The sequence below is a fragment of the Chlorocebus sabaeus genome, chromosome 15 (assembly GCF_047675955.1).
Source record: "Chlorocebus sabaeus isolate Y175 chromosome 15, mChlSab1.0.hap1, whole genome shotgun sequence".
Lineage (NCBI taxonomy): Eukaryota > Metazoa > Chordata > Mammalia > Primates > Cercopithecidae > Chlorocebus > Chlorocebus sabaeus.
Window position 1 is genome coordinate 71,060,499 of NC_132918.1, and position 16,957 is coordinate 71,077,455.

General features: G+C 41.2%; 1 pseudogene; it reads left to right on the forward strand.

Moving 5' to 3' along the window:
• The first annotated feature begins 16,214 nt into the window (after positions 1-16,214).
• LOC140713548 (cysteine-rich protein 1 pseudogene) lies at positions 16,215-16,621 on the forward strand (annotated as a pseudogene).
• The last annotated feature ends 336 nt before the right edge of the window (positions 16,622-16,957 follow it).

Sequence of the window (16,957 nt, forward strand, 5' to 3'; positions counted from 1 at the left end):
CACACTGCCAAGTTGGCTAACATACTTGGCAATATAGCATATTTGGCAATGTGTTAAAAAGCTGGCAACACTGGTGAATAATTCTAGCCATTGGCCCTCAGTAGAATTGTATTGCTGAACTATGGTGATAAAGATAAATGTCTATCATTTGTATGACTGACTAGATGTTTTCTTTGAAACCAGCCTGAATCTACTTTGTCTTACCTTGTTCAAAAAACAAAGCAAATTGCTTTTTGAAATCCAAAGGATCAGAGAGAACCCAAAGCTCAAGGTCCTGTAAATCTTGTGATACCTCAGCATCTATGCAATTTTTTTATTTTTTTTTTTGGAGACAGAGTCTTGCTCTGTCACCCAAGCTAGAGTGCAATGGTGCCATCTAGGCTCATTGCAACCTCCACCTCCCAGGTTCAAGCAATACTCCTGCCTCAGCCTCCCGAGTAGCTGGGACTACAGGTGCATGCCGCCATACCTGGTTAATTTTTTTTTTTTTTTTTTTTTTTTTTTTTGTATTTTAGTAGAGACAGGTTTCACCGTGTTGCCCAGGCTGGTCTCGAACTCCTGAGCTCAGGCAATCCGCCCACCTCGGCCTCCCAAAGCGCTAGGATTACAGGCATGAGCCACCACACCCGGCCTGCAATTTTAAACTTTATAATCCACATCCAGTGTCCTCATCATAGAAGATATTCAAATAGCTAACATTCAAATGCAGAGGGAAAAATACGGATGTACTATGGGATTCTACTCTTGGATTCACATTTTGGATAATTTCAAATTCACAATAGAAGATATTAAAGATATCTTCAATTCAGAAGACATTGAAAGCAGCATACAAATTTCTCAAAGTGTCTAGTTTTACAGGGAAGACTTATTTGTGAACACTCCATCTATTATGTGAATTATTTGCCTTTTTGTAATCTATTTTTATGTGTTATATGTTTGCTTCTTCCATTCTAGCATTTAGTAAATCTTGTTTCTCAGTATACTAGAACTTTGAGGTATAAATAAGTATTTTGGAAATTATAAGTTTCAGAAACCATACACACTACTGTACAGTACCCATGCACAAGGAATTCACAAAACTCACTAGCATTTAGAAAGCCTTTGAGCAGTCCTGCGGTAAGCAAGTCAAACTTATTTAGTCTTGATACTCTTTTCAGGAATATCTATTAACATCCTTGGAACTCACGTTTTAATGTAAGGACTTTGGGAACTACTGCCACTTTTTATTTTTGTTATTAGAACATGCTGGCTGGGCACAGTGGCTCACACCTGTAATCCCAGCACTTCAGGAGGCTGAGGTGGGTGAATCACTTGAGGTCAGGAGTTTAAGACCTGCCTGGCCAACAGGGAGAAACCCTGTCTCTACTAAAAATACAAAAATTAGCTGGGCGTGGTGGCAGGCACCTGTAATCCTAGCTACTTGGGAGGCTAAGGCACGAAAATTGCTGGAACCTGGGAGGTGGAGGTTGCAGTGAGCTGAGATTGCACCACTGCACTCCCGCCTGGGTGACAGAGCAAGACTCGGTCTCAAATACATACATACATACATACATACATAAAATAACATGTTAATTTATATGTTTAGAAACTATATCTGTGGTTGAAAGAAAAAGCAAAGAACAAATTGACCCACAATTCTGCCATTCAGGTAATTACTGTTAACAGTTTGGTGAATATCTTTCTACTCCTTTCGCAAATGCTCAAAAGCTTTTACTTAAAAAAAAAAAAAAAAAGTAGGCTCTAATAAGTCATTTAAAATAAAAAAAGAACGCTATCCCATTAGAATAGCAAACATTTAAAAGACTGACTATACCAAATGTTAGTGAGAATGTGGAGCAACACAGACTCTCATATACTGTTAGTATTATGGAGCTTACCACTGGATACCACTTTGGAAAACTGTTTCTCAGAATCTACTAAACCACTTTGGATAACTGTCTCTCCGTATATGCTAAAGCTAAACATTTACGTATCTTATGAATCAGAAATTTAACTCATAGTGTTATGGGATCCTTGGGGTGTCGCTTCACCAGCTGGAAACCTCTGTGGTCAGTGGTGCCTTTGCCCGAGTTTTGCTCTGGCCCACTGGGCTCATTCTGCTCACTTGACCTGGCAGGTTGCGCCCAGCTCACACTACTGGCCTGGATCTTATGTCTGCCAAGGGCGAGCCAGGCATGGAGTGGCAGGGGGTGTATAAGCAAGCATGGGGTCTGGCCACTGCACACAGCCAGGCACGCTGGCTGTGGTGGAGCAGTCCGCTCCCAGGCACCAGCACAGGTGCTGGCTCCCTGCAAGGCTGCAGCTGGACCAGGCCTACCACAAGCAGCTTCCATGACTGGCACCAGGGAACACAGTGGTGCCCAGACACTTGGAAACACCAGGCAGAGCCCTAAAGAGAGTATCACAGCCCTGGCTTGGGGAGCTCCTGGCTTGACGAGGTCTGGGGTCCCTGAAGGGCCACAGCTCTTGTCCTCCTCTCTTCTCTCCTTGTTGCTCACAATGTGGCAAGCAAAGGGCATGTTTCAGCCCTCTTTGTGTTATAGCTCTTTTAGCCCCCCATTTGACAGGTCCCAAGTTCTTTTCCAATATCCAGGAGGAATGAGGTATGCAGACAAGTGGAAGGTGAGCAAGGTGAAGAGGAGCCCTAATGAGTGACAGAACAACTCAGAAGAGACTTGCAGTGGGTAGCTCCTCCCTGTAGCCAGCATGTCCCGGTGAGTGGTCAGCTCTTAGAGATGATAGCTCCTCTCTGCAGGCAGGTTGTCCCAACTGAGTGTTCAGCTCTCAGCAGAGAGGGTAGCTCTTCTCTGCAGCTGGTGGTCCCATTGTCTCTTCAGCTCTTAGCAGAGAGGGTGACTCCTTTCTGCAGCTGGTCATCCCATTATCTCTTTGGGTCCAGCCTGAGTATGGGGCTTTTATGGGCATTAGGTCCTCTGGTCCGCAGGATCAGCAGCTCAGCCCCCAGGCTCCAGGCCTACCCTGGCTTGAAGGTGAGGCTTCACCAGGGACCCACTCATTTCCACTAAGTAGCCTGTCTGCCTCCTGCTGCTGTTCATGGCGCCAAGGCTGGTCGTGCTGAGGTGGCGCCTTCAGGCCAGCACCAAGCCACCCTCAGCACCCCCTTGCCTCCCTCCCATGCTTACTGGCACCCAAAGTCCAGAGGGGGCCGAGGCTTCAGGGCGCTGGCATGTCAGCGCTGCCTTGAGCATGCACACACCCAGTCAGGCTGCAACAGTACCCAGGCGTAGCCCCAACTTTTCTCTGTGATCAGAGTAGGTGCCAAAAGTGGGGAGAAGCCAGAGAGTAGAAGCAGGCACTTCCGAGCCTGGGGGGTGTCAACGGAGGGCCTTCCTGGGTCCCTGAGACTGCAGGGATCCTTGAGTCTACAGCCACGGCTTGGGTGGCTGCAGCTGTGCCTGGGAGGGCAGGGCTTCTGCCTGCTTCTGGTTTCCAGGAGCACAGGGGTTCCCAGGTCGCAGTCACAACTCGGGCAGCTGCGGCTGTGCCCGATGAGCTCCCTCACCACCAACCTAGAAGGGGCAGGGCTCCCACTTGTCCATGGTTCCCGCGGGCTCCATGGAGTGCACAGCCCTGGCCACGTTTTCCCCATAGCAACAGCAGATGAGGTGCAGGTGATGCCACGCCCTGGCCAGCTGCACACAAACAAATCTGATGCTCTCAGGGCTGACTCCAAAAGTCCTGGCTGTGCCTTCAGCCGGGTGCTTGAGGGCTCCCAAGACACGGCAAGGAGTGAGGTTGAGGCTGCAACAGAGACTCCAGGCCTGGAGTGGGTCCTGCCCAGCCATGCGAGGGTGGGGGTGGTATAGTCAGCTGCCTTGGGGATGTGGGGGGCACAGGGGTCCCACCATTGCCACTGCTGCTCCTGCAGCCGCTCCTGCTGCCACCGCCTGCACCTCCCCACTGGTGCCAGAATGATGGCAATGGCCACTCTAGATGGCCCACTGCTGCCATCAATAGATATATACAAATAGAAATGCATACTTATGTACCAAGACACACACAAGAACATATATAGCAACACTTCATGGCAGCCCCAAACTAGAAACAATCCAAATATCCATCAGTGATAGAACGGCTATATTGTATGTATGTACAATGGAATATTGGTCAGCAATAAAAATGAGTGATCTACCACTACACTTAACATGTATGAGTCTCACAAATATAGTATCAACCTAAAATCAAACATAAAAGAATACACACTATATGATTCCCTTCATATAAAATTTTATTTATTTATTTTTTTTTTTGAGAGAGTTTTTGCTCTGTTGCCCAGGCTGGAGTGCAATGGCATGATCTTGGCTCACTGCAACCCCTGCCTCCTGGGTTCAAGCAATTCTCCTGCCTCAGTCTCCCAAATAGCTGCAATTACAGGCACCCACCACCATGCCCAGCTAATTTTTGTATTTTTAGTAGAGACAAGGTTTCACCATGTTGACCAGGCTCGTCTCAAACTCTTGACCTCAGGTGATCCACCTGCCTTGGCGTCCCACAGCGCTAGGATTACAGGCATGAGCTACCATGGCCGGTATTTTTATATAAAATTTTAAAACAGATAAAACTAATCTATAATAATATAAGTCAAGATGTAGTTACCTGTGGGAGACAGACTCTGGGTGCTAATAATTTTTATTTGCTGAATTAGGTGGTGAATATATATTTTGAGAATTCCCTCAGCTATACACTTTCGAATTTTACACTTTTCATTATTTTAATAAAAAGTTTACCCCAAAAATGCTGTATTTCCAACACTTGACAAAAATAAGAGTGTATAGAAAAACAAGATCATTAATGCCTCTGTGTGGATCAGTGATTCAGAAGATTCACCCTCTGGATATGAAGTGGTAGGAATACTCTTAACCAGTGTTTTTCACTTTTGTCTTCCTTTTGATGTGTGCACAAAATGATATAAAATGAAATAGTTCTTTCAGTAAGCACAAAAGAAAACTCATATGTGATGGAAAAATGGATATTATCCCATCTGAAGCTATGCAAATTCATTAATGAAATCTTATAATTACCATGTTTACCTGTAAACCTTTACCTCCAAAACTCAATTTTTAGAAGAAAAAATTATATAGAATTTTTATGACAAACAATAACATTTATTGGCTCCTATTATATGGGCACTGTGTTAACATATTGCTTGCATTATCTACTTTAATATTCATAAGAGCTGTATGAAATATGAATTTATTTCTAAAATTTTTCAAAATTATAAATATAATACCTTCTGGTTGAAAAAACACAATAAAAAATGTATGTCCAGCAAAATTTGCAAACACTCCTTTAAAATCTGCTTTCCTTATAGATGTCTCTGGTTAACAAGTAGGTATGTTTCCTTCCAAATCCTTTATATGTATGTGGAAACACATACACGCACACAGAAAAGAGGTGAGTAATTAATGGGACCATATCATAAACACTGCTCTGTGAGTTGCTTTAGTTATTTTAACTGGCTATCCTTGAAATCTTTCTATGGCTGCATGTAGATTGCTCTCATTCTTATAATAACTGCAGTGATTAGTTTACCATTTTACTTTAAAAGGGATTTCTCGAGCTCACTATGAACAGGCTCTCAACTAAGAACACCATCGACTTTTTGGACTGGGTAATTTTTTAAAGACCTGTCCTATGTATTGTGGGATGTTCACCAGCATTCCTGACCTCTGCCCACTAGAAACCAGGAACATATCACCACTACCAGCGCCATCCCCACCGTGACAAACAAAAATGTCTCCAGACATTTTGTCCTTTGAGAAACAAAAGCCTTCTCTCGCACCACCATCAAGAACCACTGTTGTAGAAGGATATGTATGTTGTTATTTTCAACAATATAAAAGGGATTTGATGAACATCTTGGTATTATTTATTATAAACCGCATATTACAGATGAGAAAACTGAGGCTAGAAAGGTTGATCAGCCCAAAGTCCCACTGCTATACGTGGTAGAAATGAGATTTGAACCCAGTTCTGTCTCCTCCAGAGTGGTGAGTTTAATCTCCTTTCCAATTCTCTAATTTTACTACCCAGCAGGTGTAGAGACCACTCTAAAGGTGATAGTAAGAACAGTAAATATCAGTACTTGAGGGTAAGAACAAATGTTAAAATATCTTAGCTCTGACAAACATCCTTTAGCTTCTGACCCAGCTAAGAGTTAAAACTTTTCTGCTTTCTAAAAGTACCCATAGCAGAACAAGTCCTTTGTAATAAACATTTAAGTAAATAGAAAACTCCAAAATTTCCAAACAGAAAGCTAATGTAGTATCACCACAGTTAATTTGCTTAACCATGACGAAGTGCCCTGAGTGCTAACCCAGTTTATAGTGATAACAGGTCCAAGGTCAGCGTTGGAGAGGTTCATGGGCCAGGCACCTTTGCTATCATCTTCATCATTAATAAATATAGATGTGTATCAAGCTCCTATTCCACACAGTAGCACACCATTAGTTCCTCATACTCCAATTGCTGGGCAAACAAGGCAAACAACAGAAGGAGAGTGAAACAAAAGTCAAAATAACAATGCTGTTAATATCGATTACTTGCTATGCACCAGGTAAAGTCTTTTGCGTCTGTTAATTCATTCCACAAATACTTATTAAACACCTACCATGTGTCATATGGGGCACCGGTTGCTACAGATGTAGAAGTAAACTAGAGAGGCTTAAAGCACACCTCTATAAAGCATGTGGAAAAAAGGCATTAAATAACTACTTGCGTAAATAAATCATTGTGATCGGTGGGGAAAAACAATGAAGCAGGAGGTTGGAGGCTTTCCTGAGAAAATTATGTTAAGCTCTGAGGATGACATATGAGTTAACATTTCAAGACTAGCAAGTAGCATGTATGACACTCAGGTTTGTTGGAGCATGGTATAGTTGAAGTTAGAGAAGACAACTACTGCTGGAAGAGAAGACGACCAAGGTCAAATGAAACAGGGCCTATTGGGTCAAGTTAGGGGTTTTAATCTTTGGACCAAACAAACATACATATATACGAAAATTCACAATGGCAAACTATTGAAGAAGTTTTTAAGCAGGAGCAGGTCACAAGTACATTTGGAGTTTTGGTTTGTTTTTGTTTTTATTTCTTTTCTTTTGAGACAGAGTCTCACTCTGTCATCGAGGCTGGAGTCCAATGGTGCAATCTCAGCTCACTGCAGCCTCCACCTCTGGGTTCAAGAGATTCTTCTGCCTCAGCCTCCCAAGTAGCTGAGATTACAGGCATGAGCCAACACATCTGGCTAATTTTTTCTATTTTGAGTAGAGTGGGGTTTCACCATGTTGGTCAGGCTGGTCTGGAACTCCTGACTTCAAATGATCTGCTTGCCTTGGCCTCCCAAAGTGCTGGGATGACAGATGTGAGCCACTGCGCCCGGCCTGGAATTTTCATATTTTGTTTACTCTAATATTCTTAGTATTATCTCATTCTTACAAAAGGGAAAAATCAGGGACCACGTCTTAGAAATTAAACTAACTTGCCTACTACAATATATTCTTTTCTTTCACCACCAGAAAAATAAAATAATGTGGATCACAGTTATTGTCTTCCTCTTACAAGTAATGGCTCCTTCACAATTTAATTGCCCTTAAAAATTTCCCAAGAAATTATAGGACCTCCAGTTAAACTTTGAAGGAAGTCCTTAAAAGCCTCACAGAAGATCTATTACAATTGATTCCTTGTTTCCATTTTGTTCTTTAATTTTCACACCTGGTAAATGAGAATATTTCTCCTGATGAATAAGAGTGGTTGCTAGTAGAGTTTTAAGTACAAAAATTCTCAGTGATTCTAATATTAAGTCCAGGCAACCACAATTTCTTGGCTGTCTTTTTAAAATCTGTTTCCCTGAATGTATCATCTATAAATTCACTGCCTTGTTATTTTTCCAGTGGTGATCTTTGTACTAGCTGAGCTGACCCCTCCCAGGAGGTCTCTGACAACTACATAATGATTGCTTCACTTGATTATGGACATCTGATAATAGAGAATATAGTAAAAGCCTGAAGTGTTTTGGTATTACCTTGGTCATGGATTTCTCCTAGGAATTTGTCTTGCTGTACAATTCTTGCTTTTAATTAAACTATCTCCCACTTTGTCTTTTTCACATTACATTTCTTGTTTGTTCATTTGTCTCCAATAACTAACCTCAAATGAAATTTTTCACAGCAGTTTTTAATTCCTTGGCTTCAATTTTTACAGACTTTATTTGTTAAAAAATTCTTTCAAAGTATAATTTATCTGGGTCTCTAGTTTCTTTGTCTATAAAATGAAAGGGATTTAGATTTGGTATTCCCTTCCAGCTAAATATTTCTATTTTTTTTTTTTACTCTTCCTATTATTTGAATATAAGAGTAATAATTTGAAAAATATGACCAGTGAATTGCATTGGCCCTTCCCAGTTTGAGAACCTTTTTTTCTGTAACTTGATACCAAACATTTCATATTTTACCCACACTGTTAGCTTCTGAAAGAATGAATACAACCAGGCTTCTTTCAACAGCCCTGAATCCCTGAATGAGAGCCTCCATTGTTTACCAGTATGGCTCAAAAATCAAATATTCTAATTTAACAATTACAAGGTGCGGGGGGGGGGGGGGTGGGCCGAGGGGAAAGCGGGGAGGGGAAAGCGGGGAGGGGAAAGCGGGGAGAGAGGAGGACAGGGGGAGAGAAGAGGACAGGGGGAGAGAAGAGGACGGGGGGAGAGAAGAGGACGTGGGGAGAGAAGAGGACGGGGGGAGAGAAGAGGACGGGGGGAGAGAGGAGGACGGGGGGAGAGAGGAGGACGGGGGGAGAGAGGAGGACGGGGGGAGAGAGGAGGACGGGGAGAGAGAGGAGGACGGGGAGAGAGAGGAGGACGGGGAGAGAGAGGAGGACGGGGGAGAGAGGAGGACGGGGGGAGAGAGGAGGACGGAGAGAGAGAGGAGGACAGGGAGAGGAGGACGGGAGCAGAGAGGAGGATGGAGGACGGGGGAGAGAGGAGGATGGAGGACGGGGGAGAGAGGAGGACGGGGGGAGAGAGGAGGACAGAGGATGGGGAGAGAGGAGGATGGAGGACGGGGGAGAGAGGAGGACGGAGGAGAGAGGAGGACGGGGGGAGAGAGGAGGACGGGGGGAGAGAGGAGGACAGGGGGAGAGAGGAGGACGGGGGGGAGAGAGGAGGATGAGGGGAGAGAGGAGGACGGAGGACGGGGGAGAGAGGAGGATGGAGAGGAGGACGGGGGGAGAGAGGAGGACGGGGGGGAGAGGAGGACGGGGGGGAGAGGAGGACGGGGGGGAGAGGAGGACGGGGGGAGAGAGGACGGGGGGAGAGAGGAGGACGGGGGGAGAGAGTGGGGGGTGGGGAGAGAGCAGCAGGACTGGGGAAGAGAGGAGAGGGGTGGGTGGGAGAGGAGAGAGGAGATAGGAGTTGGGGGGTGACAGGAGAGAGGAGCCAGAGGAGGAGAGGTGGCTAGATCCATTTTGTGCTTGGTTTGGGTAATGTCAAAAATGCCTTTTGCTGTTTAAAAAATTATTTTACCCTTTTATTAGAGCAGCCTCTTCAAAGGTCATGGGAGAAGTCATGCTTCTAGGAGACTATTGTTTCGCCTAATCTCAGTCATCCAACACCTCTTGCCACTGGAGAGAGCTGACTGAGCCTTCAGTCCCAACAAAAGTAGTATCTGAAAGTTAGGACTGTCCAGACTGTCAATGAGCTTACTGTTCATTTCAGTCCTCCTGAAGAAGAGATATACAGATTTTCTCTATCCCTTAAAAGTCTCCTGCACATAGACTGGGTGAATTCTTCGCGAACTGATTTGTTTTCATTTCTGAAGCTCCCTTGTTCTACCCCTTGATTAGTTTATGTTAAATTTTATTCATCAGTTTAGAACAAGTCACAAAATCATTTGCTAATAATCTCAAATTATAGGAAGGTCAAGAACTAAACAAAAACAAAAGCAAACAAACAAAAACACTGCCATAGACCCCAGTAACTTGCTCTCTCTCTCTCCCCTCTTGCTCCCGCCACCCTCTTTCTCTCTCTCTCTATATATATATTTTATATATATATTCTATATATTATATATATTCTATATATATTCTATATATAATCTATATATTCTATATATAATATATATTCTATATATAATATATTCTATATATATTTTATATATATATATATATATATATATATATATTTTTTTTTTTTTAAACGGAGTCTCGCTCTGTCACCCAGCCCGGAGTTCAGTGGCGCAGTCTCAGCTCACTGCAAGCTCTGCCTCCCGGGTTCACGCCATTCTCCTGCCTCAGCCTGCCAAGTAGCTAGGACTACAGGCGCCCACCAGCACACCCAGCTAATTTTTTGTATTTTTAGTAGAGACGGGGTTTCACCGTGTTAGACAGGATGGTCTCGATATCCTGACCTCGTGATCTGCCCACCTCGGCCTCCCAAAGTGCTGGGATTACAGGCGTGAACCACCGCCCCTGGCCAGCTATAATTCTATTTCATGTCAACAGATGTGTTTGGGAAGTTATCTCCAGTGGGGGGGGGAAAAAAAACCTTCTGGAAATTGCAATAACAAAGGCAAGCAGCCACATTTTTATGCCTTATTATTGGACCTGAATTCTATTATTTTCCATCTGTCTGCTCAGTCTCCTTGTAACTAGCTATTCTTCTTCCTTTTCCCACCCTAGCTTCCTAATACCACAGGTAAAACCAACAAAGCATAAAAAAACCCAAGGTGATCTAAAATCGCATGCGAAAGGTGTAATAGAATCAATCATCAAGCAAACCAAATGAAATCAGAATCCTTCGGAAAGAATCACCTATTCAAAACAGAATTCCATACCTTCTCACTTCCATCCATGACAAAGTTTCAAAATTTATCTAACTAGAAATAATGCCTTTCATGTCACATTTAGAGAGGACAGAAAACTGAAAATATCACTGCTACAGGTAACTTGTTCATTCAATTGTATTTGATTTGATATTGATTTTATTTGATATTACATTTCCAGAAAGCTGGTTTTGTCACAACAGATTGTTTCAGAAAGGAAGAACTGGATTACAGGGAAAGAAGACAGAAATAAGAGTTGAGGGAACAGTGCAGGTAAACTTCATGTGATTCCAAATTTTGCTTTGACCCAGCTTTAGGCGTAGTTCAGATGGGTGGAACGCTTGAATCTACTCCATTTATGCAAGCCTCTAAGCTGCCCCCCGAACTGAATCTCCAGTATTTCTTTAAATCAGACACAAGTCTCCTGGGCTGGACCGAGAAACACAGGAAAAGCCTATGCAAAAATGGAATTATAAATAGTATATCCCTCCTTTAGAGAACGAAGTTGTATATTTTATAAAGTGATGTAGCTGTTAAAACTATTTTAAAGTGATGAAGCTGAGATTCAGAAAAACCATGAGATATGTGCACTATCACTCAAGTCATACACACAGAGCTACAATTCAAATATAGGTGTGTTCAACTCCTCAGGCCATGCTCCTTTTTTATACCTCACCTAACCTTAAAAGTATTGTATGTTTATCTAATAGCTCCTTCAAGCCCCATTTCTTCACTCCTAAACATCCTACTCTTATCATTATATTGTTATAAACAGGAAACTTTCATTTAAGACACTTGATTCAAAGAAAAAAAATTTAAAAAGACAGTAGTTTACAGGGGTTTTTTTTTTTTTTAATTTTTAGAAATGGGGTCTTACTATATTGCCCAGGCTGAAGTGCAGTGACTATTTACAGGCATGATCATAGTACATGGTAACCTTGAACTCCCCTCAGCCTCCTGAGTAGCTGGCACTACAGGTATGTGCCACTGTGCCAGGCTGCTGGTTGATTTTAAATGGTACTTTCAAAAAAAAAACTATTTTCACTGGCATTTAGGGTACATTTTACAATAAACATCATGGTCAACCATTAATATCTACTCTAGGCAAAATTATGAAGTATCTTAACTTTGCCTTTCAAGACCTCAGTCACATAAATTCTATATTTCATCACATATTAAGAAGAATCTGAAATTCATTGCATTCAAGATTAAGTAATTCAAAATAGATGAAGGGCTTTGCTTTCACAGGATTTAAAGATTTAAGGTGCTGACTTCTCAGGCCTTTCTATATGTTTACGGGGGATCATAAACATGTTATCCAGCATTCCCCAAAATTATTTGACCACAGAGCACTTTCTTCTCTACATAGAATCTCAAAGAATGCATTTTGAGAAATAATGGCTGCCAGGCCATCAGCCAAGTTTTCCCTGCAACAGATTTATTTTTCTCTAAATGTCCCTAAGGAGTAAAAATTATAAATGAATGATCCAAAAATGAAATTTAAAAAACAAACCCATTTTTACAATAGCATCAAAAAGAATAAAATACTTAGAGTAAGTTGAACAAACGAAGTGCAAAACTTGTACTCACACCACAAAGCACTGTTGAGATAAATTAAAGATCTAAATAATGGAAAGATGTCCAATGTTCATGAATTGAAAGGCAATGTTGTTAAGATGACAGTACTCCCCAAACTGATCTACAAATTCAAAACAATCCCTAGCAGAATTCCAGCTGACTCTGTAGAACAGGACAAGTCAATTCTGAGATTCATGAAACTCAAGAGACCCAGAATAACCAACATAATCTTCTAATAGAAGAATAAAATTGAAAGATCAATACTTCCCAATTTGGAAACTTACTAGAAAGCCACAGTAATGAAGACAGTATGGAACTGGCATAAGAATAGACATATAGGTCAATGGAGTAGAGTTGAGAGTCCAGAAATAAACCCATATATCTACAGTCAAATGATTTTCAACAAGGGTGCCAAGATCATTCAACAGGGAAAGAATAGTCTTTTCAACAAATGATGCTCAAACAACTGGATAGCCACACACCAAAGACTAAAGTTGGACCCTTACTTCACATCACATGCAAAATTTAATCCCAAATGGATCAAAGGCCTTAATGAAAAAGTCAAAACTATAAAACTCTCTGATAAAAATACAGGGATAAGTCTTTATGAACTTGGATTTGGCAATAAATTCTTAAACACCAAATCCATAAGCCTCCGTAAAAATAAATAAATTGGACTTTTTGAAAATTAAACTTTTGTGCTGCAAAGGATACTATTAAGATAGTGAAAAGACAACCCATGGAATGGGAGAAAATATTTGCAAATCATATATAATAGACTTGTTTTCAGTGAAAAACTCTTACAATCCCCAAATAATAAAACAAGTAATTCAATTAAAAAATGGGCAAAGGATCTGAATTGACATTTCTCCGAAGAAGATATACAAATAGGCAATAAATGCTTGAAAAGATGCTCTATATCATTAGTCATCAGGGAAACAAATGAAAATCACAATGAGCTCCCACTTCACACCTGTAAAATGGCTATAAGCAAAGACATAGATGCTAATAAATGTTGGCCAGAATGTGGAGTGGAGAACACTCATACACTGCTGGTAGGCATGTAAAATGGTGGAAAAGTTTGACAGTTCCTCAGAAATTTAAATGCAGAAACACCCTTTGACTCAGCAATTTCACTTCTAGCTATACACCCGAGAATTGAAAACATATGCCCACAAAAAAGCTTGCACATGGATGTTCATAGCAGCATTATTCACAGTGTCCAAAAGGTGGAAACAATCCAAATGCCCATCAACGGATGAATAAATAAACAAAATGTGGTATATCTACATAATGGGATATTATTTGGCCATCAAATGAATGAAATACTATTACAAGCTACAATATGGATGAATTTTGAAAACATGCTAAATGAAACAGGCAGCCACAAAAGATCACATATTATATGACTTCATTATATGAAATATCCCAAACAGGCAAATACAGAGAGACCAGTATATTAGTGATTTATTAAACCTTGGGGGAGGATAGGATTGGGGGATTGGGGGATTGGGAGCAACAGCTTAAGGGCGCAGGGTTTCTTTTCAAGGTGATGAAAATGTTCTAAAATTGACTGTGGTGAGGGTCGCACAACTCTTTGAATATACTTTTTGTAACCTTTAAATGGGTGAATTTTATGGTATATGAATTATATCTCAGTGGAGTCATTTCCCTCAAAAATCTGTAGCACAGGCCTCAAAGTGTGCTCAGTGGAATGGTTCCTTCCATGGACCATGGGTTATTGGTCCACAAAGCGCTAAGGAGCTTGTACCACTATAAAACTAACAAGACTTTCTTGAAAAGAAAGTGTACTGCTTATCCAAGCACAAGCTTATCTCGTTCATAGTCTCCTGTGGGTAGCACTGATCTATCGCACTACACACACCAGATAGAATGGTTTTTAGTGTCTCTGGTGACTATGGCTACAGAGACTAAAGTGAGGAGGGCAAGCAATCTTGTAACAATGGCTACTCCCAAATTTCCATGTCAGCGGGTAGAGCATGAGGCCATGACTGAGAGAAGAGAGTTGTTAGTGAACTGCCGAAGTTGGAAGCAGGGGTAGGGTATGGAAGATGAAGAATAGGAACCGAAATATAAAACTAATCCAGAGCTGGAAGTGGAACAAGAGAACCACAGCTAAGAAAACAGCAGTAACAATGTATTCAAATTTAGCTTCTTTAAGAAGCATCTGGAGAGCTGAAAAATGTGGGTGACAAGCTACCACCCTCACTGGCCTGGTTGGGATATAGAAGGACCTGAGAGGAGGGTCAAGAATCTATACAACAAGCAGTACAGACAATTTCAATGCAAGTCGTCCTTGAACCCCACATTAAAACAGTGAACTAGAGGAAGAAGCAGAAAATAAATGCACACAGCAGGGATGGAATAATTTTATAGAGATTTTATGGGATTTTATGGAGATGAATCCCTGGTAGTCCCTGGAGGACTCTTAAAATTGAAGCTGAGTTCATTGTTGAAAAAAGAAAAAAAAAAATCTATGCTTAACTATTTTGCAATATAAGATTTTGACTTATTCTTACTCTAATTACAAATCAGGACTTCAAGCAATGTCCTATTTTTTTTTTTTTTTTTTAAGCAACAACATGGAGTTACACAATGTCCTATTTTTAGTAAAAAAAAAAAAAAAAAAAAACAGACGTTAGGATGTAAAAAACAAAATAAAAGCTATAGTTTAAATTTCTAGCTCTTCTTAGAGTTGTAGAGGTATATTTAATCAACAACGTATAACAAACTAATTTCAATTAGGCTAAATATCAGGTTAAAAAGAGCTATGAGTTAGGGTTCAAGTTTAAAGAGAGCCACAGACAGGGAGTGTAGGCCTTGAATAAACCAGCCTACAAGTATTTATTGAACTGCAACCACAAAACCATCATTTTACAGGCACCATGGAAGACAAATGTCCTTGGCTCCAAGGATGATATAAATATGGAGACAAGGCATTTAATAATAAATGAGAATCATTTATTCATTCAGCAAACATTTACTGAGTATCTGCTAGGCTGACGACTGGCAAATATGAAAGAAAAATTATTTTGTATTTATTATCTATCCTTTATGCCTTTTTGCTTGTCTAGAATATTTTATAATTATTTTAAGTGCTAGTTACATTGTTCCAGTTTAGTGTTGGCTAATAACAACTGCTAATAATATTGATTTCAGGTTTCAGAGAATATAGCACTCAAGACAGATTTAACACTAATTGAAAATTATGCCTTTAATTGATCCTAAAGTAAAAAAAAAAAAAAAAAAATCTGGTAACGGCTTTTGCTTTGAATTATATGTACTTACTTTTCCTTTCAAACTGCCTTTAAACTCTTTATATCATTTATTCTGGGATTTAACTAAAATACTGCCTGATATTATTTCCTAAGACTTTACACATGTGTATCTCAGTCTTTGAACACAGCCAAGAGAAGGCATCCTATCTTATGCCCCTTTATATTCCCATCATACAGCACCGTTTCCTAAATAATGATCCATTCAAATATGAAAGAATCTCGTTATAAGTGCAACATAATTGGACAGGTGCTAGACTATAGGATTGCCACATTATTTCAGTCTTTTACACGACAGAGTTATGTTTCTAAGAATGCCAGTGATGCCTTATTCAAAAGAAAAACTGCGAAATAATGGCATTACACTGTTTTAATGAGAAAGATGATGACAATAGGTTTTCCTGACAAAAATTGATTGGATTTATGGATAAGTTCATGTACTCGTCCAGAAGAAAAGCACTTAAATATGTTGATCAGCCAAGCTCCCCGTGCAGTGTAAGGCTGTATAAATGTTAATCCCGAAGTAAAATCTTCACCTCGTAGAAATTTAAAATCTCGTCTCGCACCTGCAGCCCGTCCCGCCCCAGGCGCTGCCGCCTGCACCGGACCCGGAGCCCCCATGCCTAAGTGCCTCAGATACGACAAGGAGGTGTACTTCGCCGAGAGGGTGACCTCTCTGGACAAGGACTGGCATCGGCCCTGCCTGAAGTGCGAGAAGGTGGGAAGACGCTGACCTCGGGGGGCCGCGCTGAGCAGGAAGGCAGGCCCTGCTGCAACCACCCTTGCTATGCCGCCATGTTTAGCAGAAAGGCTTCGGTCTGGCTGGAGCCGACAGCCACACTTTCAGGTAAACCGGGTGGTGGAGACCCCATCCTTGGCCGCTCGCTGGGCCACTGTCTAGGCAAATGCCAGGCCTCGCCCACAGATGTCCAGGGCTTCTTTGTAGCCCCTAATGCCCTCAATAAACATGAACACTTGGGAAAAAAAAATGTAAAACCTAGAGCAAAGATAACAGGAACAAAAGACATTTAATTAAAAAGGAAGAAGATAAGAATTTTAGTGCACCCAGTTTAACTTTTTTGTGTTTAGGAAGACTATAAAGAGAATGTAGGTTGTATTTTTCCTATCATGTTATTTATATGCCATTATTAGGTAGCTGAATTTCTATTTCAGCCATTACAAACTGCATCAGTTGCTTTTAACCTGTCTTGCCAAGCATATCTGATAACTCCTACCTACCTTCAGTTC